This window comes from Notechis scutatus, chromosome 6 (assembly GCF_049901735.1).
Source record: "Notechis scutatus isolate UNSWTSFEM ecotype Mainland chromosome 6, rNotScu1.2, whole genome shotgun sequence".
In the NCBI taxonomy this organism is placed as follows: domain Eukaryota; kingdom Metazoa; phylum Chordata; class Lepidosauria; order Squamata; family Elapidae; genus Notechis; species Notechis scutatus.
The window spans coordinates 41,813,483-41,835,020 of NC_142014.1; the positions used below are offsets into that span (position 1 = coordinate 41,813,483).

At 40.0% G+C, this 21,538-nt stretch overlaps 1 protein-coding gene across 1 annotated transcript in view; it reads right to left on the reverse strand.

Annotated features, from left to right (window-relative positions):
• Positions 1 to 21,538, reverse strand: part of PPFIA2 (PPFI scaffold protein A2) — a 209,810-nt gene that overhangs the window by 170,915 nt on the left and 17,357 nt on the right. The gene's annotated exons all lie outside the window — the stretch shown is intronic.

Consider the following 21,538-nt stretch of genomic DNA (forward strand, 5'->3'; position numbering starts at 1 on the left):
AATTTACCTGAGAACACCCTTTCTATCTATGCTGCTAGAGAGCCCAGGATGGGTATGACTCCTCCTGATGACATCATCAAGCTGGGTCTGTCTAGTATAAAAGTAGCAGCCTGTGGGAGAAACCCCCCAGCTTTGGCGAAGATACTTGACAGACTTTAGTGAGTGTCTCTGAAAGCCAAAACAGAATCGTGAACCATAACATACCTCACCACAATCTGGACGCAACAAGGGAGGGGCTGGGCTCTCTAGCAGCAGAGATAGAAAGGGCATGCTCAGATAAATTTATCAATGCCCATTCTCTTCCATGCTGCTGCGAGAGCCCAGGATGGGACATACCAAAGCCTTCATGTCCTCAGGAGGGTCCTCATCCGGTCTCTCACTCCGAAGTAGGCACCACTCACTGAAGAACCCATCTGCCAAAAGCCGCACTTGTGGAGGCGTAGGAATCCAGGCGGTAGTGTCTGATGAACGGAGATGGGGATGTCCATGTAGCCGCTCTGCAAATCTCCTCTAGGGGTGCCTGGGTGGCCCAGGCAGCCGAAGTTGCAGCACTTCTAATGGAGTGTGCTGTCAAGCCGTGTGGTACTAGCAGAGCTTTGGCGATGCGATGCGAGCCATGATCCACCTGCTTAAGGTGGCAGGAGAGGCCTTGTTCCCCCAGTGGGAAGGGGAAAAGGATACAAACATAGCCTCTGTCTTCCTAAACATTGAAGTGTGCTTGATATAAATTCTAAGAGCCCTTCTGACATCTAAGGTGTGCCACTTGTGCTCTAAGGCATGGTGTGGATGGGAACAAAAATCAGGAACTACTATGTCTTGGGATCTGTGGAATACAGAATTTATTTTGGGTACAAAGGTAGGGTCTAAATGAAGAACAACTCTATTGTCATGAAAAGTGCCGTATAGATAGAGCAGCCAATTCTGACACCCTTCTAGCTGAAGTGATGGCGATTAAGAAAACCAACTTGAAGGTCAAGAATTGAAGGGACACCTTTTTGAAGGGTTCAAAGGGAGGTTCTGTTAGGGCCTGGAGGACCTTGTGAAGGTCCCAGGATGGGAACCTGTGAACCACAGGAGGGCAGAGATTGGAAGCCCCTTTTAAGAATCTCTGAACTGAAGGATGATGGGACAAGGAAGGGAAGGAATCCCAGGAGATGACTGAAGCAAGAGCCGCTACTTGACGGCATAAAGTGTTAGGAGCCAGACCTTTGTCAAGGCCATCCTGGAGGAAACGGAGGACCTGTGGGACCCCCACTACTGTAGGAGAGAGACCCTCCCTGTGACACCAATGACAAAAAACCCTCCAGGTGGCATTGTACATACGCATCGTAGAAGATTTATGAGACGCCTGGATAGTAAGGATGACCTGGTCTGGGAGATTGGCTTCTTTTAACAGTTGCCGCTGAAGCACCACATGGTCAATTTGAACCACTGGTTCAAATGAGCCATGAGACCCTCCATGTGGGCTCCCCAACACAGGAGACTTGCATCGGTGGTGATGATCAGTCTGTCCGGTTCCTTGAATGGGAGACCCTTCAAAAGGCCTGGGGAAAGCCACCACTTGAAGGAAAGGCAGACCTCTGGAGAGAGTAGGACCTTGGCAGATGTGTGGCTGGTTCCTGCTCGTTGAAAGGGGAGCAGGAACAATTGTAGAGCCCATGAGTGTAGCCGTGCCCATGGAACGATGCCTATGCATGAGATCACTGTGCCCCAAAGTTTGGACAACGATGACAGGGAGACAGTGTGTTGACGTTGGACCTGTCGAATGATCTCGATAAGGCTCTGCCTTCAGGCTGGAGATAGAAAAACTTGGCACAGAGTTGTGTCAATGATGGCTCCCAGATGGAGCAATATGGTTGTTGGGAAGAGATGGCTTTTCTTGGAGTTGATGGAAAAACCGTGGTACTGGAGGCAATGGAGTGTGGTTTGAAGATCTTGATGGGCAGAGTGGGTGGAGGATGACAGGATCAAGATTTCATCCAAGTAGCATTGGATCCTCACTGGAACAAACCAGTGCGAAGTCACCAATGCCACCAGTAACTTTGTGAAGACTCTTGGGGCAGACAAGAGCCCGAAAGGAAGGGCCCAGTATTGGAAGTGGGAATTCTGGTAACAGAAACGGAGAAACTGGCAGATGGGAATGTGGAGGTAAGCCTCCGTGAGATCAATGGAAGAGAGGAAATTGCCAGATTGAAGTATTTGATTGTAAATGTTTTAATGGCAGCTAGAATTGTGTTTGTTAAGAATTGGAAAAACAATAAAATATCTATGCAGGAGGAAGTTATTAAGAAAATTATGGGCTGTGGCTGAAATGAGTAAATTGACATTTGAAATTAGAGAAGAAGAAGATAAACAATTTTATATGATGTGGGATTTGTTTTATCAATGGTTGAACAAAAAGACATGGTTATGTAATAGATTTGTTGATTTTGTAATAGGTTTAATAGATAGACATAAAATATAATATAGACATATATAACCATTGGATGAAAGTATAGCATAAATTTTAAAATAAAATTTGAAATATCTCATATAAAGTGATAGAATAAATAGTTTGGTCATGGATGATTAATAATTGATAAACATATAAGCATATGTTAGCTTGGTAATGTGGAAATTTATATAAATTGAGAAATGACTAGGATAGCACAAAAGATTTGTAACCAACTGACACACTGTATGTATATAAGATGGAAGATGGTTTTTATGTTTTTATGTTTGTATATGTTTGTCTTAAAAAATAAAAATATTTTCAAAAAAAAAAATAGAAGAAGAGAGGAGATTGCCCTCCCGAACGCTCTCCAGAATAGAATGCAGAGTCTGCATTTTGAAGCGCCTATATGGGATAAACTCATTCAGAAATTTTAGGTCGAGAATGGCTTGCCATCACCCCGAGGCCTTAGGGACCATGAAAAGCTGAGAATAAAGCCCACGTCCACGTTGTAATTCAGGGACTGGTTGAATGGCCCTTATATCGACCAGGTGACTAATGGTCGATTCCATAAGTGCCCTTCGTGAACTGTCCTGGGAAACAGGGCAGAGTAGAAATTTTTCTGGGGGTGGTGATAGAAATTCTAATTGTAACCCCAACCTTACTGTATTGAGTACCCAGGCGTCTGTCATTGACTCCTCCCATCTGGAAGCAAAGGAGGCCAAACGACCTCCGATGGGGGGGAGAACAAGAGATTATTTAGAGTGACGGAAGGAGCGACCCCCGCCCCCACAAAAGGGCCATTTACCCGCAGCTTGTTGTCTTCCGGTAGCCTCATGGCGTTGATCTTGACGCTGAGAATATGCTGTCTGAGGTTTGGAGAAGCAAGAAGCGTTTTCGGGCCTGAATGAGGGAGGCCGATATGGGGTAGGACAGAAGTCTGCCCTCTTTCCTGTTGATGAAAGGACTTTCCTTTTGTCTTTTGTTTCAATAACAAATGGGTCAAGGGCATCTCCAAACAGCTTCTCACTGGTACATGGGGCAGAAACTAGTTTCCACTTTCGTCGAGGCTCCGCTTGCCAATTTCGTAGCCATAGCAGTCTCCTAGCTGCCACTGATGACGCTATGGCCCTGGAAGAGAACTTGGCAGCGTTGAGGTTGGCGTCTGCTGCTGTGGGAACTCTGCTGCTGCTATGATCTTATTGAGGTCTTGATGCAACCTACAGTCTGATGGAGGTATGCGGCCTTGAAGTTGGCGTAGCCAGCAGATGGAAGACCTTGTAAAAAATGATGCAGAAGTCGAGGCCCGGATGTCCCAAGCCAAGGCTTGATGGTTACGCTTCAGTGTTTGTTCAGAGTGTTTGTCCTCTGCCTTTAGTACATCCTCAGGCTCAGTTGGAGTGCTTGAGGAGAAGGAGGCCACAACTGGGGTGTCCACTGGGGGAACTGCCAGAGCCATAGCTAAGGAAGGACGCACATTGTAGAACTGCCTATCTTGGGATGATGGGCAGGGGCCTGCAGTGGGGAAGGCAAATTGTTCCTTGACTAAGTCAAAAAAAGATGATGGGGGAAGGAAGGACCTCCGACTGAACAATGGGTTTGGGGAAGAGGGAGTCCCCATGCCCCCATTGTACCACTTGAGGCTCGGGGGCAATTTTCTCTGCTGACAACTGGGCTGTTACCAGTGCCTTGTGTAGGAGAGGTTTGAATAAAGAGGATTTTACTACAGAAGCCGAAGGAGGCTGATCAGGCCTTAGATTTTCCTCTTCCTCCGAGAGGTTGGGGTCCCAGATTTCTCCTTCTTCCACATCTGCACTCAGATGATTCCTCATACTCTCCCTGAGTGAGGTCCACTCCTTCTACATAGGTAAGATGGAGACCCTTTGTTCTACATGGCGAGGTAGTATCCTTTGGGGAATCGGTGCTAGAGGAAAAGCCGGGAAGGAAGGCTGAGGTCTGTCTGAATGCCTGAAGATGTGTTGAAGCCCTTCTGCCAGACCCTGTCTGATGGCTAAGGAGACTACTTCATTGATGTCAGAAGATCTGCCACTTGATGGAGGATCCAGGGGCTGAAGACCTGCTGCTGTTGGAGTAAAAGTGGCCTCTGGTCTGGATCGAGAGCTGCTTTGGGCCATGGATGGGATAGATGAAGAAGAAAGATCCCAAGGAGTCTGGTGGGAAGCCTGTTGTAGTTGGCCCCTCATTTGCTCAATAGTTTTGTTGAACTGCCTTTCTAAGGCTGTATGCCTTTGTTTCTCTGTCTTTAATTTGGCCTGGGATGTTTTCTTAGGTCCCAAAGTTTGACCCTAATCTTTGAGCAGACTGGGAGTGTTGTCTCCTTCTCTTTCTTTTGCCAGCTTGGGGGCCTTGAGAGATCAGGCCTGAAGGCTCTGTGTGGACCTTGTCTTGATCCATAGTATGACACAAAGGTGCTGGAAGCGATCCTCATTATGTGTTGTCTATGCAGTAGCCTGAATAGGAGCTTATGAATAGTAGAAGCTGGCCTTTGGGGGATGATGCCACCTAAAATGGCCACTCGCTACTTTCTTTAGAAGAAGAAGCTTTCAAAATGGCCACTTGCAAGAGCTACAGGCTATGCAGGGGTTAAATCACTCCTTAGGCTGTAAACAGCCCTGAATGGTGAAATCAGCAATAAAGTGAAAATTTATGATCAGCTGAGAGGCGCTGTTATCGCCAATGCGATCTTTACGATTGTGGTGACCGAAATCGCTGAGGGAAGACTGTGGGGGAGGATCAAGGGTTACTCCCCACTTGGCGTTGCAGGAGAGTGGAGCCCCACTCTCCTGAAGGCACAGCTGCACCAGTTCCCTGGGAGCTATGCCAATGATGAAGATAGCTTTCGCTTTTGCTGCTAACTAAACTGCTTTCAGAGACACCAGTTTATGGCATCGAAAGAAGCTGAGTCAAAGCTGGGGGGTTTCTCCCACAGGCTGCTACTTTTATACTAGACGGACCCAGCTTGATGATGTCATCAGGAGGAGTCATACCCATCCTGGGCTCTTGCAGCAGCATGGAGGAGAATAAGGGAAAATTAAGGTTGAGCAATGCTATCATTGTAAGACTATATAGCTCTTGAATACATAGTAAGTGTACATCAATAGTTCCATGTCAATCTAGAAAGAAGTTCCAAGGGAAAACCTCTGGGCTCCATTTTAGGCCCTGTGCTGTCCAACATACTTGGATGAAACGTTTGACTACATGGTTACCATATCTACAGATGATCCAAAGATGGGGGAGACAGCAAATCTTAGAGGATGCTATCAAAATTCAACATGACCTTGACAAACTGGAACATTGGGTAAAAAAAAGCTACACAAATCTCAAAAAAGACAAATACAGAGTCCTTCATTTAGATATGAAAAACCAAAGGCATAAGTACAGAAAACGAATGGTAAAAATACACAGCAATGTTTAGACTGGACTGAAAAACAGAACTACACCACTATTTTGCAATGCAGGGTGAGTCTTCTTCCCAGCTCAACTTCCTACTGCACAATTATTAGCTTGCTTTATATCAGGCTTGTCCAACCCGCGGCCCACGGGCCGCATGCGGCCCAGGTCGCCTCGTAATGCGGCCCAACGCCCACCCCAACCTTCATGAAAGATCCAGCGAGGAGGAGGAGGAGAGGCAGGCATGAGGAGGGGCGAGGCGAGCAACAGAAAAGGCGGGCAGCCGCAGCCCAAAAGTCCCGCCCTGCCACCTCCTGCTGTTGCCGCCACTGCCGCCGCCACTGCTGCTTCTGCCCCCCCGCCGCCACCGCCGCTGCTGCTTCTCCCCCGCCGCCACCGCCGCTGCTGCTTGCTGCTTTGCCCCCGCCGCCGCCGCCACTGCTTCTGCCCCCCGCCACTGCTGCTGCTTCTGCCCCCCGCCGCCGCCACCGCTGCTGCATTTGCAGGAGGAGAGGTAGGCGTGAGGCGGGCGAGCTTTCTCCCCCCCCCCGCAAAATTTGGCCGGAATATTAATAAAAAATAAATAATTTGCAGGAAGAGAGGTAGGCGCGAGGGGCGAGCTTTCTCCCCCCCCCCTGCAAAATTTGGCCGGAAAATTATAAAATAAAAAATAAATAATTTTTAATAAATAATAAATAATAATTTTATTTTATTTTATTATTTTATTAATTTAATTTAATTTAAATTAATTTAATTCAATTTAATTTAATTTAATTTAATTTAATTTAATTTAATTTAATTTAATTTTATTTAATTTAATTTAATTTTTTAATTAAATTAATTATTTAATTTAATTATGTGCGGCCCAAACCAAATTTTAATCTTCTAATGTGGCCCAGGGAAGGTGAAAGGTTGGACACCCCTGCTTTATATAGTCCATGAAATTGACCTTATTCTGCTCTGTTCTATTCTATACTATTCTAAATGGAAGGTGGAAATATAGGACAAGTACTATATACTCATTTCATGGCATGCGTATCCTTCATCTTGCATGCGATATAAATAAATATTGTTTGATGAAAGCAAACTCAAGTGAGAACTTGTAAAGCTAATGTATAAACATTTTACTCCTTAAAATGCCATTCTAAATACATTTATTTTCTTTAACCAAATGAATTCATACAGTTTGATAGAAATCAAATGTACTTAAGATGTAGAAGAATTGAATTATGTAAAATGTACATATGAATTGAGTCTTGTAAATATATTTTTTTATTAAGATTCACATCCATTAATTCTAGAGGTGTACCACTTTGTCTTATTACTTATGAATATAAAAAATTCTCCCCACAAGGTGGTGCCAATTCTTTTAAAATCATTTGCCAGATAGGAAGAAAACATTAACGGGAAATGTATATCTACAGGCTATTTGCAAGATTAAAGACAACAAAATGGTATATTGTAGCATACAATTGGTAACAGTGTTAGATTGATAAATTATAAGTACAATATTGTTTACATTTATATTTGTAAAAGAAACATTTTAACAGGAAAACTACCAATTGTTTATGGGGATTTGTGTGATTATGTTTTCAATCATACTAAACTGTTATCTATGCAGTGATCATAATCACCATGGGACATTTTTCTAATCTAGTCTGCAGTTCTGGGACTGCAATACCAGAGTTTTCATCTGCTAGTCTGAATCAGCATGCATTAAGCTTTGACTCTTAAGGAACAACTCAATTAACACTGAATTTGCAACAAGCATACCTCAGTGTGTAGTATACCCATTTATAAAGCACCAGAACAACACTTCTCCAAATTTGCTGGAATCAACTGGATGATGGCCCTTCTGAAGACTATTTTCATTATCTAGGAAGAAAAACATCCCAGATCTGTGCCTTCTGAAGCTCTTTCAGCTAAGCTTCTCAGCCTGGTTGAGATTTCAAAAGTTTTGACATCTAGATTTTATGGCCAAGGATGGCAATGAAAGACCTCATTTTATACTGGTTGATTGGAGAAGATGGAAAAACTAGCCTGGAAATATTGTGCATTTCCACTGCGATTAATCTGCAACAAGCGCACCAATGTGCCTACCATCCCTGTCCTATTGTTTCTTTTTATTTTTCTTATATGTATCCATTTCATGTATCCATAACTATGTTTATACTTATACCTATTATCTTTTAAGCGATTGACAAATCAAATCAAATAAACAAATAAACAAACAAACAAACAAACAAACAAACAAACAAATAAATAAATAAATAAATAAATAAATAAAAATAAACATGCAACATTTTTATTCCATCCAAACAGCTGGAAGCACTTTATTTTATCTTGAAAGTAGAACATACTGACCAGAACTTTCTGAGTATTCAATTTCTTTATGGTCAGGTGCTCCATTGCTCTGCTTTTTTTCCTCCTAATGATGAAGATTATTTCAATATATAACCTGCCTGATCTCAAGTCACTCAAGGAGACACATAAATTTAAAAAATGGGTCAAAAAATACAACAAAAATCCCCCACATTAGAGAAATATGAAAAGAATTAAAATATAAAGTTGTTTATAAAGATTCCAAAAATCACCCTGACCCAGGGCTCAGATGAAATGCCAGTTTTTTTAAAAAAAAACCTAAAAGGCAGTAGGATTGGGCCACACAGGAGCAGAATGTTGTCCCAGAAGGTCCAAGCAATGAGAAAGAAGATATTCTTCTAGGTCCCATGACACTATTTGGTTATGGGCCTGAAACGTGTTAATCCTGCCAGATCTTATAGGATAAGCACCTATACGCATATTTAAAAGATCCAATCCGAAAGATTTGTTTTGTGATAAAAGTCTACATCGTAAATAAAATTAGACTCCTTCCTGAACCGCAGTGAACCATTCTTTTCATAAGAGGTTTTCAATCTGAAAAATCTATTTAACGGTGTAACAATTGTGTTTTTTTTCTCTCCGTGGATATCAATTCATTTTAAATGAGTTCTAATTAAACTGTATGTAGATATCTCCTAGAATATATTGAATTTTTATTTGAATTTGCAAGTGTATCATAGTTACTATTTTTAATTAAATAGTATAGATTAGATTTCATATATATTTGTTTTTATAAATATAATTATAATTTCAGCATTCTTCTATGAATGAAGAAGAATCTTCTATGAACAGTAGCCATGAACAATTACTGAAAACTCTTCCTATCCTAGGCATTCCCATATTGCTACAAATATAGAACACATCCTCTCTTCCTGTATGGAAAAATAGTAAAAAAAATTAAGGCTAAAATGACTGAGTTTTAATATTAGCTATATTCAGTTACTGTTAACTTGAGCTAGTTGCTTAGAGCCATGAACTGAACTAAACATTACTTTAAATGACCCTAAAATTTGTCTTTTGTGGAATTACAGTCTAAACAGAAGTTTATTTAATGAATGCACATTCAACTCAGCAATGAGGTACAATACTGTTGGATGCAACCATGTTCATGGAAGGTTTCCTGGACAAATACATTGTGAGAGATTACTCTGAAATTCAGAGAAGTGAAGAATCTGCTATTCTTAATTAAGTGAGCAATTAAAATAATGAAAATAATACTGTTTATACTATTCCCATTTGACTTAGAATATAGAATATGATGGAATGTACAAAGCAAATAAACAGAAATAACATTCAGAAGAATTGTATATTGCTGTACCTTAAAATTCATTCACATGTGTTTAACCCGTTCAGTCTTATTAATATAGCTCTGTTAGTGCTTCAAAACAAAGAAACAAGTCAAAAATTAAGAAAATGAACATGTGATTTGATCTAACTTCACTAATTTGGTGCATCACTATCAGTAATGATTATATACAATTGTGTCTATGTGACTTTGAAATGGCTTTCAAAAGTTTTTGAAATAGTGTAGGTATCAATGTTCATATGTCTGTGTAGATACACAACTATCCCCACTTATTTTTACATATAAACATCACATACTGTTCTGACTTACTTAAATATTATAGTAATCTAACCTCCCCACTTAGAAAATATATCATGCATTACATGCAATTTTACAAATCTACTCAAAGGTATATTTCAAATTTTTTCCTGGTAGTAAATTAGAACTTCTGCATATTGGCAGAATATTAGACTGTTCACACAATGCACTAAGCCAATTTACTTACTTCATCTATAAATGTATTTGCTTTTTCAAAGCTGTTGAAGGTGTACCACCACCACCACCATCATTATTGTACACAAAAATTACAGTTTACACAGCAGACGAGATAACCATGCTGGCTTTCGTATCACAAATCACTAGTCGAACTCTTCCCAAGTGTATTGGTGGATTATGCGAGCAGATCCCAGTAAGGTGGCCTTCTGCAGTTGACCAATGGTGATCTTGTCAGCGCCAATTGTTTTTAAGTGCTTGCCTAGGTCTTTAGGCACAGCACCCAGTGTGCCGATTACCACTGGAACCACCTGCACTGGTTTATGCCAGAGTCTCTGCAGTTCGATTCTCAACTCCTGATATCTGGTGACTTTTTCAAGTTGTTTCTCATCAATTCTGCTTTCACCAGGTATGGCAATGTCGATGATCCACACTTTTTCTTCTCCACAATCGTGATATCCAGGGTATTGTGTTCCAGAACTTTGTCAGTCTGTATTCGGAAGTCCCACAGTAGTTTTGCATGCTCATTTTCGACCACTTTTTCAGGCTTATGATTCCCCCAATTCTTTGCTACAGGGAGATGGTAGCTGTGACACAAGTTCCAGTGGTTCATCTGAGCGAATGTGTTGTGACATTGTTTGTAGTCAGTCTGAGCTATTGTCTTGCAACAGCTCAGTATGTGATCAATGGTTGTTGTTGTTGTTATTATTATTATTATTATTATTATTATTATTATTATTATTATTTCTTAATTAGGAATGACAAATTTTATTTTACAAAAGGTATATAATGTGAGTGCCACAGGGGAACACCTACCTAAAAATGGTCTTTTTGCAAAAATGAAAAATGTATCATATTAGGCATGTTGTTTGTATAAAAGACCCACTTTACCAAAAACGCTCCCCTAAAATAATTCTACAGGATATGAAATATATGTATAAAAGACTTAGTACATTGAAATGTTTCAGAAAGCTTGGAGAGGAACAAGCCCTAAATTAACTTTAATAAAGAATAAATGTAATCCAGTCCTGTTCTATGAAATTGAATCTTCTTTGAGAATAAGTCTCTGGTTCAAAAGAATTTACTCCCAAGTGAACAAAGCACATATTGGACTGCAATATATTTTTCAAAGTTATTTTAACTGATTTCAATAGGATCTAAAATCATATTTCATTTTCTTTGGTTTACATTCAGTGACAATTAAATCTATACAGCAGCAAACACAATGGTCAATCCAAATTAATTTAAATGTATGCTTTTAATAAACTACTTGTAAGAAATAAATATGTTGAGATGGTTTGGACATAAAGAGAGAATGGATGATAATCAGATTGCAAACAATGAAAGAAGGCTGAATGGTTTGAGAGGAAGGGGAAGTCTAAGGAAGTTATGGTTGGATGGAATTTTTGAGATCCTGAAGAAGAGGTGAGGAATTAAAAGATAAAAAGGTGATATTTGAATCAATGTACAGACATAGTGGAAGCAGGGATGTTTTGCAAGGATAGAATAGAATGGGGATATACAGTGTTATGTTAGTATAAGCTAGTTTTAGCTATATATATATTTTCTCATCTAATGGCCTGATTTTTTTTATCCTTTTATTTCATACACTAAAACATATGAAGAATGGTTACAGGAACTGGGCATGGCTAGTCTAGTGAAGAGAAGGACCAGGGGAGACATGATAGCAGTCTTCCAATATTTGAGGGGCTGCCACAGAGAGGAAGGGGTCAAGCTATTTTCTAAAGCACCTGTGGGCCAGACAAGGAATAATAGATGGAAACTGAACAAGGAGAGATTTAACCTGGAAATGAGAAACTTTCTGACAGTGAGAACAATCAATCAATGGAACAGCTTGCCCTCGGAAGTTGTGGGAGCGCCATCACTTGAGACTTTCAAGAAGAGATTGGACTGCCATTTTCCAGAAATGGTGTAGGGTCTCACACTTGGGCAGGGGGGTTGGACTAGATGACCCTTCCAACTCTGATTATCTGTTATCTGTTATGACACTTGAGCTCAATAAGATCTATAATGCTTCCAGTTGAATTGATCTTTGTACCCCTGATCAAAAGACACTGCAGTGATAAGGATTTTTTTCCTCTTTCTCATAAGAAGAAAATACGAACGTAGAGGTGATAAAACAAGAGGATTACTGCATGCATATCTATACATAAATGAAGAGATTGCATAATAAAGCTCTTGTTTAAAAGATCACATACATTCTTCAGAATGCTGGTTTATGAGCAAATTAGTAGAATCATAGTACAACTTTGATTCCTCTTGACAGTGGATGTGGTAAACTATGACATCATCAGTGGGGTTTTTTTTATTGTACCATTTAAACCAGAGATTTTGAAACAAACCAGGCTTTTTCCTCCAAACTGTTCCAACACCCCACCACCACCACCAATGGCTTATAACTTGCAGAAAATAACAAAATGATTTACTGTATTTAAATATCAGCATTTATATTTTATCCAAAACACTTTCTTTCCATTTATTTGCATTGCACCATATTAAGTTTTTAAAAGATGCTAATATTTCTTTTGGAAGGAAAATTTATCCCTGTCTGTTATGAGGCTTGTCAAAATCTTTGTGATAAACAGAGAACTTGAGGATGTCTTTATCTTCTCTTTTTAAATGTTTATGTAGCACTTTTTTCCCCTCACTGCTTATTAGGAAAATTAATCTGACCCTACAAAGATGGATGATCTGCTAGCAAATAGAGAGCAGAAAGTATGAATTAAGTCAGAAATATACAGTACCACAGATTTATGCAAACCTAATGCTGCTTTAATTGAATTGTTCTCATAAACTGCTAGATGGATCAAAACACAAGAAGAAGGGGAAATAAACTGAAAATCAAGTCCTGTGAATGTAGTATAATAAAAACTAATCTTGGTTAAACATCATTTGCCCATTGTAAGAAAAGATTCTGTGAATAGTTTAAGTATTGCATATTAGCACGATTACCACGGCTTATGAACAATGTGAAAATAAAACTAAACTGTCCTGATTAAAATGCTGTCCTAGAGCAATATTTCTTAAGTATTTTGCTCTAAGGACCCCTTCCTTTTAAAAATTATGAAAACCCTCAAAATAGCTTTTTTTTTGTATATTTATCTAAGTTTCGTACGCAAAAAATTAAAACTGACACTTCATAGAATACTTTATTTAAAATAATATTTATTTAAAATAACAGTATTGAACCCAAAGTATTAACATAAATAAAATATTTTTCACGAAAAAACCCTCTAACTTTTAACAAATAACACTGAAAATAGTGACAATGCTTAAGACTTCTTGTAAATCTCTTCAATATATGGAAAATAGTTTTTTTTAATTTCTGAGGGAAGTCTTGCGGGGGTGGGGGGGGGGGCAGGAGTTTTTGGACAATTCTTTTAAGAAACACCACCCTGGAGCATTTGATAGACCTAATGAAAAAAAATGTTAAATTGCCTGGCAAGGGGGTGAAAGATCAATGATTGTAATTATGCTACAGTGAGTTCTCTATCTGCAGTGCAATATCAAATAAACATTTGAAACATACAATGTACAATTTTATTTATATAAATAAGCCTTTTATTCTCCATTGACTTAATGTGAATTATTTTAAAACAAAAGCAAAATAGCTTTAACATTGCCAATGTTAAAATGCTGTCTTATCTAAGCTCCTTGATTCCTTCCTAATTTCACATACCTCCCCTATGAAGGATCTATGTTTCTACTCATTTACTCTGTACAAGAAGGCTGAAATCTGAGTTGTAGCCAGCATGCTCACTTTTTTGAAGATGGAACATTACTACATAGGTAGTGCAGTTGGAGTCTTCCAAATTACAGTTAGCCCACTGGATGCAGACAACTCTACCTGCTGCTGCAATATGTTACCTTGGTGGGGATGGCAGGAGGTCAGAGTGCTTAAAATGAAATTCTGTGTCCCATCTGCCTGCCATATTTTCCATGGATCAACTCAGAAGGAGTCCTAGGATGTAAAGCCAGCAAATATCTGCTAGCTTTGAAGTGATACCAGCTCTTTGAAGGTGGACGGAATATGAACATTCTTCACTGAACAGGGATATTTGAGGTCAGAAGTGGAACAGCCAAACAAAATGATAGGAAAAACAAGTAGTAGATTATTTTGAGATCTCTCAGATCATACATGTAATAATTAAATAAGTCCTTTGCAATACTGTTGTTGATTTAGGAAAAGTACAAGGACAGAGAAAATATGGTTGTTACCAGTGGTGGTATTCAATTTTTTTTACCACCAGTTCTGTGGACGTGGCTTGGTGGGCATGGCAGGGGAAGGATAATGTAAAATCTCCAGTCAAAGGTGGTATTTGCCGGTTCTCCGAACTACTCAAAATTTCCACTACCGGTTCTCCAGAACTGGTCAGAACCTGCTGAATACCACCTCTGGTTGTTACTGAATATACACCTCTGATATTTTTTAAAAGAGCCCTACCAGCCTACTCCTTAGTCTGCATGTCATTCATGTCACTGAATCAGGAAAACCATCCCGCTCTACAGCAATGAAAAAAATGAATGTTTTTAACACACCTCTATTAAAATTTGATATTGAACAAATTGCATGCCCTGGGTCAATGGAGCAGTGCCATTTAATTTTCTTTGTATGCCATCTCCAAAATCTGCCAAAACCCTTTTCTTCCAAAAAGAAAACAGTATTTCTTCAGCTTAATATTTCTTCCAGCTTAATATCAAAGTAAAGACTTTCAGCTAAATTTGAAACAGCCGAACAAGTTATTAGAAAAAAAAAACCTGCAGCTGCTGTTGCCCTACATTTGCCTTTTCCCACCTTGGAACTACTTAATGGATTTGTGATGTGACACATTATGCTATGAGTTAGAACACAGGAAACAAATTGCACTGGAGCAGAACTGGTTTAACAGTATAGTGAATGTGACAATGGCAAGCAAAATGCTTCTAGAAACTCAAAACAGAGCACGAAAGCACAAACATAGAATAACACTACCGCTACCTAACCTCTCAATCATAACACACTGTGCTGTGTGCATTTAATAATCTTAGCACTGATCCACACAACTAGCTTGTCCCAGTGTAATTTCTCACAGGCAGGAATATAAAGGTTATTATTATACAAGCACAAGCAGTGTTGCCCTGTTAAATGCTTTGCTTCATTTCATTACAAGCAAACATCTCCATTCTAATTGGTTGCTATACACTTTGACACAAATGCTCATCTCTCTGATTAGTAGTCACTGCTCTCTAGGGTTACTCCAGGGGTTTTAATAGTTCACCAGCAGAATAATGAAGGGGGGGGGGGGGGGGGGGGGGGGGGGGGGGGGGGGGGGGGGGGGGGGGGGGGGGGGGGGGGGGGGGGGGGGGGGGGGGGGGGGGGGGGGGGGGGGGGGGGGGGGGGGGGGGGGGGGGGGGGGGGGGGGGGGGGGGGGGGGGGGGGGGGGGGGGGGGGGGGGGGGGGGGGGGGGAGGGAAGAATTTTCTTTTGACATCTTTTGCCCGTGGGGATAACAATTAAACAGTGAAATAGCAAACCTCGTTCAGGACCACACGGGGGGGGGGGGGGGGGGGGGGGGGGGGGGGGGGGGGGGGGGGGGGGGGGGGGGGGGGGGGGGGGGGGGGGGGGGGGGGGGGGGGGGGGGGGGGGGGGGGGGGGGGGGGGGGGGGGGGGGGGGGGGGGGGGGGGGGGGGGGGGGGGGGGGGGGGGGGGGCCTTTTAAAAAGGATAACAATTAAACAGTGAAATAGCAAACCTCTCCTTTAAAAAAAAAAAACCACTAAAAACAAAAAGCAAAAACAAGTGAACTTTTAAAAAAATATTTTCCTTTCTATCCCATTTGACAGCCAAAATGTTTAAACTGTGTTCTTTTGATTTCTAACTGTTCTACTGGGTAGATGCAATAGCAAGGTCAGAGAAGAAATTCACAGAAAAAGTATATACTGTAGATCTGCTAATGCACCAGTTAAACTGATTAAACATCTTACACTCACGTTTTTCTACAGTTTGAATAAATAATCTACATCTCTGAAAATATGCAACAATGCCTTTTTTTCACCAGTGCAACTGTAAATCTAATGATTTTCTTTTTCTGGAATTATAGATGGGTAAACTGCTTCTCAGATAAAAAAGTGATCCTAAAGCAATTTACAAATTCCATGTATTGAGTAGATTTCTTTTCATTAAATATTTTATACAGCCTGTTTTCATGATTTTGTGTTATTCCAAAATTGTTCAAAACTAGTCCAGATTAATAAAACAGCTTAAAATTTTTTGTTGGTATATGAATAGACAATATATAGGTAGTCCTTGGTTAACAACTATAATTGGGATCAGGAACTAGTGAAGTGGTCATAAAGGAAAAGAATCACATGAGCATACTGACTTACAATGATAGTTCTAGTTGTGATTGTTAAGCAAATCCTGCACAGTTAAGCATGATGAGACATAAAAGTGATTTGTGACTTCCTGCTGACATTCCCATTGACTTCTGACTTTGTCAATGAAGGCTGCAAATGGCAATTACATGTGGGACGTTCTGAACAGTTGTAAATATGTGTTGGTTGCCAAGCTCAAATCACAAACACATGATGCGGGGATGCTGCTAGTATCAAATGGTGGCTAAACAAATGGTTGCTAAGTTAGGACTTCCTGTATATGGCATACAATAACATTCATATTTTAAAAAACCATTACTTCAAATTCTCAATAGATATGCACCAGAACCCAGATTAAAATCCTAGAAGGATATGGCTAGCTGACAAGAGCTAAATAGCTTGAAATAGATCTATATTTGTCTCCTTTTATTTCTTTGTCGGTAAATATAACTTTAACACAAAAAAATAGTTTGCCTGAGAAGGCTCCTGGACTGGGGTTGAAAGGCAAAAGCAGAAACAGTATCCCATATTTGGGTAGACCAGGTTGCCCTGATAAAAATACTATTTTTATTATGTAAGGCTTTTTAAAATAAACTAGAAATGAACCTGCATGGATCAAGATCTGCATTTCCACTCAGTTAAAATTTAATTTAATTGTTTGCTTAATCCATTATATGAACTCTAGTGCGCATCCATTTGAGTAATTTTTGGTAGACTTATAAGTCTAATTCTATGGTTTGCTTCAGCTGCTGGTTAACAAGTGTGTGGATGAACAAACATTTCAAGAACAAATATCTTTCCGGGAAAAGCTAGATGCAGCTGCTACTTGATCTCAACTTGTTTTGCTAACCTACTTATTATTGCTCATTGCTATGTTAGGTCACTCCTTCATGGTAACAATGTTGTTTTTCATCCAGTTTGCATCTCCTTTCTTCTTAATAATTCTTATATGCTTGCCACAACATCATTCTTTATTGTACTTCCAGAGAAGTATTCTGTCAACGGTTGTAAGAAACATTTTTAGTTTCTGCAGTATTTTTTTCATATATTTATTTTTTGCAATATGTCAATAGCATCCATTCCTGAAAACTGAAGAGTTAACTATAAAAAAAAATGTTAAAAGTCCTCAGAAATACCCACTCACCCCCCTAAAGAGTAATTAAAAATCCCAACAACATTTAATGGGACAAAAAAAACCAGACCACATAAGGTTTCTATCAATGCAACCCAATTTCTTAACATCCTTTTCTCTTGGACTAGATGGAAAAGCAAGGTATTAATTGGTCTTCTAAAACCCAAGAGCGAAGAGAGTGATATAACTCCAAAAGCATAGGAGCAGCAGTTGGAAATATCCACTTCTAGGTCCTGTCACATGACATTCTCAAAGAGATAAGACCTGGATAGAATTATCCTTGAGAAGAGAAAAACCAGATATGGAGCCATGTAAGGCTTCAAAGAAAACCATCAGTGCTTTTAATTGCACCTAGAAACCAACTGGCAACCGATGCAGTACCCAAGGCAATGGGTTCAATGACAAGAAACTGTCATTATTGCCTAGACTACCGCACTTTGTACTAGATGTTGCTTCATAATGCTTTTCCAAGGTAGCCCAATATACAGTATACTACAGTACTCCAGACAAGTTCTGACTGCATCAGGAAGGTTATCTGCTCTTATAAAGTCTTTAGTAATTAGCACCACTTTGTTGCTTATAGGACCTGAGCTAAGACAGTTCTGGCCCTACTCTTAACTGAGTCTATGACTGAACCAAGTAGGCAGCTAGTTTGCTGTAGTAGTTAAGACATCAGGCCAGTAATTGGGAGACCGTGAGTTATAGATCTGCCATAGGCACAAAGCCAACTGGGTAACCTTGGGCCAGTCACTCTTTCTCAGCCCTATGAAGGAAGCAATTGTCAACTACTTCTGAAATCTTATCAAGAAAATGACAGGGACTTGCCCAGGCAATTGCCAGTAATCAATGCTGATTCAAACAAGTGAAGACTGAACCTAAAGTATTCTCTCAAAGCACCACCTAGCATTCATGGTGCCAGTTTAAATCAATCACTTGGAAACAGCTCTATAATTTATTTCATAGCAACTAACAAAGCCACCACTAACTCTTTAAGCAGTCCCGTTAACAGCTGCACTTCACAACAGTAGTAAGACAAGAATACAACACTCATTGTGAAACAAAAATACAGGTAACAAAGGCTAAGGATTAGGGTTAGGGTGATCTTTTATATCAGAAATAGGCAATCCTCTTGCTCTTGAACAATTAACATCAGACTATTTTCAAAAGCTCTTTAAAGGTATATTTTATACCATTTAGCACATACCATGCATTTTTCATAATTACAAGAGTTATATAAAAAGGTAAACCATCTTCCAATTTGTATTTAGGGTAGAGAGTACAAATTAGGCTGGTTTAATTTCAAATTCCAATAAAATCCACAATTGTAAGTACCACACCACTCTAATGCAGAATTTTGATCCTAAAAGGTAAAGGCCATTATAGTGGGATATACATGTCAGGTGATCAATGAACAGAGCTAAAGGGCTATCCACCTAGTATCATCTAGATGTTGGTAGCTTTCCTACTGAGTAGCTGAGTACTGAGTACCTATTGAGATTACATACATAAGATACTGAATAGTGCTATATGAACATGAAACAATATTATTTCCTATTTACTATATTCCCTTTTTGCTGTTTTTTAAAAACAAATACATAGAATATTTGGGGAGGAGGGGCAGAAAACTTTGTGCAAACTCATTAAAGATAACGTAACTTACAGCCATGCTGTAAGCCATCTGCCAGTTTTCTGGCTTTTATTCCAAATATTCCTTCCTGTAGAATTTCCTTCATTAGGTATCTAACAGAATCTCATTGACAAGAAAGTTTTCTCTAGCTTTCTTCATAGTCTTCCTAATTTATTTTCCTTCAAACCAACTATCTATAAATGGAAGGCTGTTTTTACTTTTAAAACTGCAGGATTAAATTAATAGGATTTTTTTAAACTCTTAGGACAGGAGTCTGCAACCTTAAACATTCAAAGGGCCATTTGAACCAGTTTCCAACAGAAAACTCTGGGAGCCACAAAACCTGGGTGGGCGTGGCCAACTCAACATCACTCCTGCCCAGTTACATGAACTCCCCAGCCACGCCTACCCAGGTTTCCCTTCTCCCTCATTTGTTTCCCTCTTTTCCCTCTCTTTCTCTCCCTCCAGCTCTCTCATTTCTCCCTCCCTCTCCCTTCTTCTCCCCCTTCTCTCTCTCATTTGTTTCTTTTCCTCTCTCTCATTCTCTCCCTCTATTTTCTCATTTCTTTCTTCTTCTTTTTCTACCCTTTTCTCTCTCATTTCTCTCTCTCCTTTTCATGTTTTCTCTTTTCTCTCTCCCTCTCTCTCCCCCCTTCTCTCTCATTTGTTTCCCTCTCTTTTCTCTCTCTCTCATTCTCACCCTCCAACTCTCTCTCATTTCTCTCTCTTTTTTTCCCTTCCCTTTTCTCTCTCTCTCATCTCTCTCTCTCACGCGTGCTCATGCACATAAGCGAGATATCCTCCTGGGCTGAGATCATGATGGTGACTCCTCCTCCCACTGCTGCCACTAAATGCTTAGGTGGATAGCTGGATGTGCTGTGCAGAAGTGCCAGAGCTCTTTCCTCTCTGCATCTGGTGGTGGTGGCGGCTGCTCCTCCTCATTCCCCTCCTTCCTTAGCCAACACAAAGGGGACCGTGGCTGGTACTGAGCTGCCCACAAAGGATGCAGAATCACAAAAAGCAGCCAATCATGGGCAGTGCAGAGAAAATGCTAGGGGCATTTCAGCTGCGCGGCTCTGTGGAGGCTCGTGCCTTCTCGGGGTGGAGAGTAGGTCGCACGACTGAGTGGGCCAGTGTCTCGGGGCAGAGCAGGTTGCACAACCGGGTCAGCAGGGAGCTGCAGGAGAGGAGTCAAAGAGCCGCTTGCGGCTCTGGAGCCACTGGTTACTGACACCCGCCTTAAGAGAAAATTGAGAATGCTATCAAATGTCACACAATCATCTTAATATTTACAGAAACACTTGTCTTATTATTTTGTTATGACTTTTTAAGGCTGCTATATAGAGCACAAGAAAGACTCTAATCTGCACATGCTAAGAAATCTGTTTCTATTTTTAAATAAATTGAAATTGAATGACAAATGCTATAAAGAGTCACTTGGTTGAGTTGGGCAGCTATAGAAATTGAATAAATCAATCAATGAAGAAGGATGTGACCATTTTACAATACTGTGACATACATCATCACATTTTCAAGTCATTCTTCCCGTGCAAATGCAGCATAAAAAATTATCTCTACAAATATGTCTGTTTGGGCTCAAAGGAATTTTACTGAAATATCTCTGCTTCTAAGTATTATTATACCACCATTTTAATTACACCTTGCCAATTTGGTGTACTCTGACACAGAGGGGCAAGTGGGGGAGTGATTGAAACTGACAACTTTTATACTCCTTGAAGTATAAATGTTTGAAACTTGCAGACTTTATACTCCTTGAAGCTGACATGAATTAGTGTTGATTTAGGGAGTAAAATATTGGAATAAAACTGGTATATCTGATGATGAATTAAAACTGTTTCTGACATAATCTGGGGACAATATCAGGACAACACTGTGGAACCAAGAAAAAGACTAGCATTGCCAAGGCATGACTGAGATAAAATGCACATACAAACAAGGTCATCACACATAGGGCCAGTCCTACTGCAGTAGTAAAATGAAACATTTATCTCAGGCAGTTGTTTCTAAGAGATGGCCGCAAATTAGTGAAGAAGAAAGTTGTATAACATGCCTTGCCTGCAGCTTTCTCATGTAGTTATACTGCTGCTGTTCCATTTTAAGTAATAAATGCAGATTCAGCTATCAGTCCAGTCAGATTATATGTGGTATGGCACCTCAGCCATCATCTTGTTGATTGGCAAATATAGATCAGATTGCTCACGTATACTGTAATTTGTAAAACATGACAGAATGGCTCTAACTACTTCTGGTATTTCCCTCATAATTGTGCTAATTAGGTGCCCTTCTGTGGTAAATCAAACTTTATACTTTTTGCTTTACCTTCCTGTCCCTTGTAAATGCATATTAATTTATTGGATAGATTTATGCACCATCACTCTACTTCA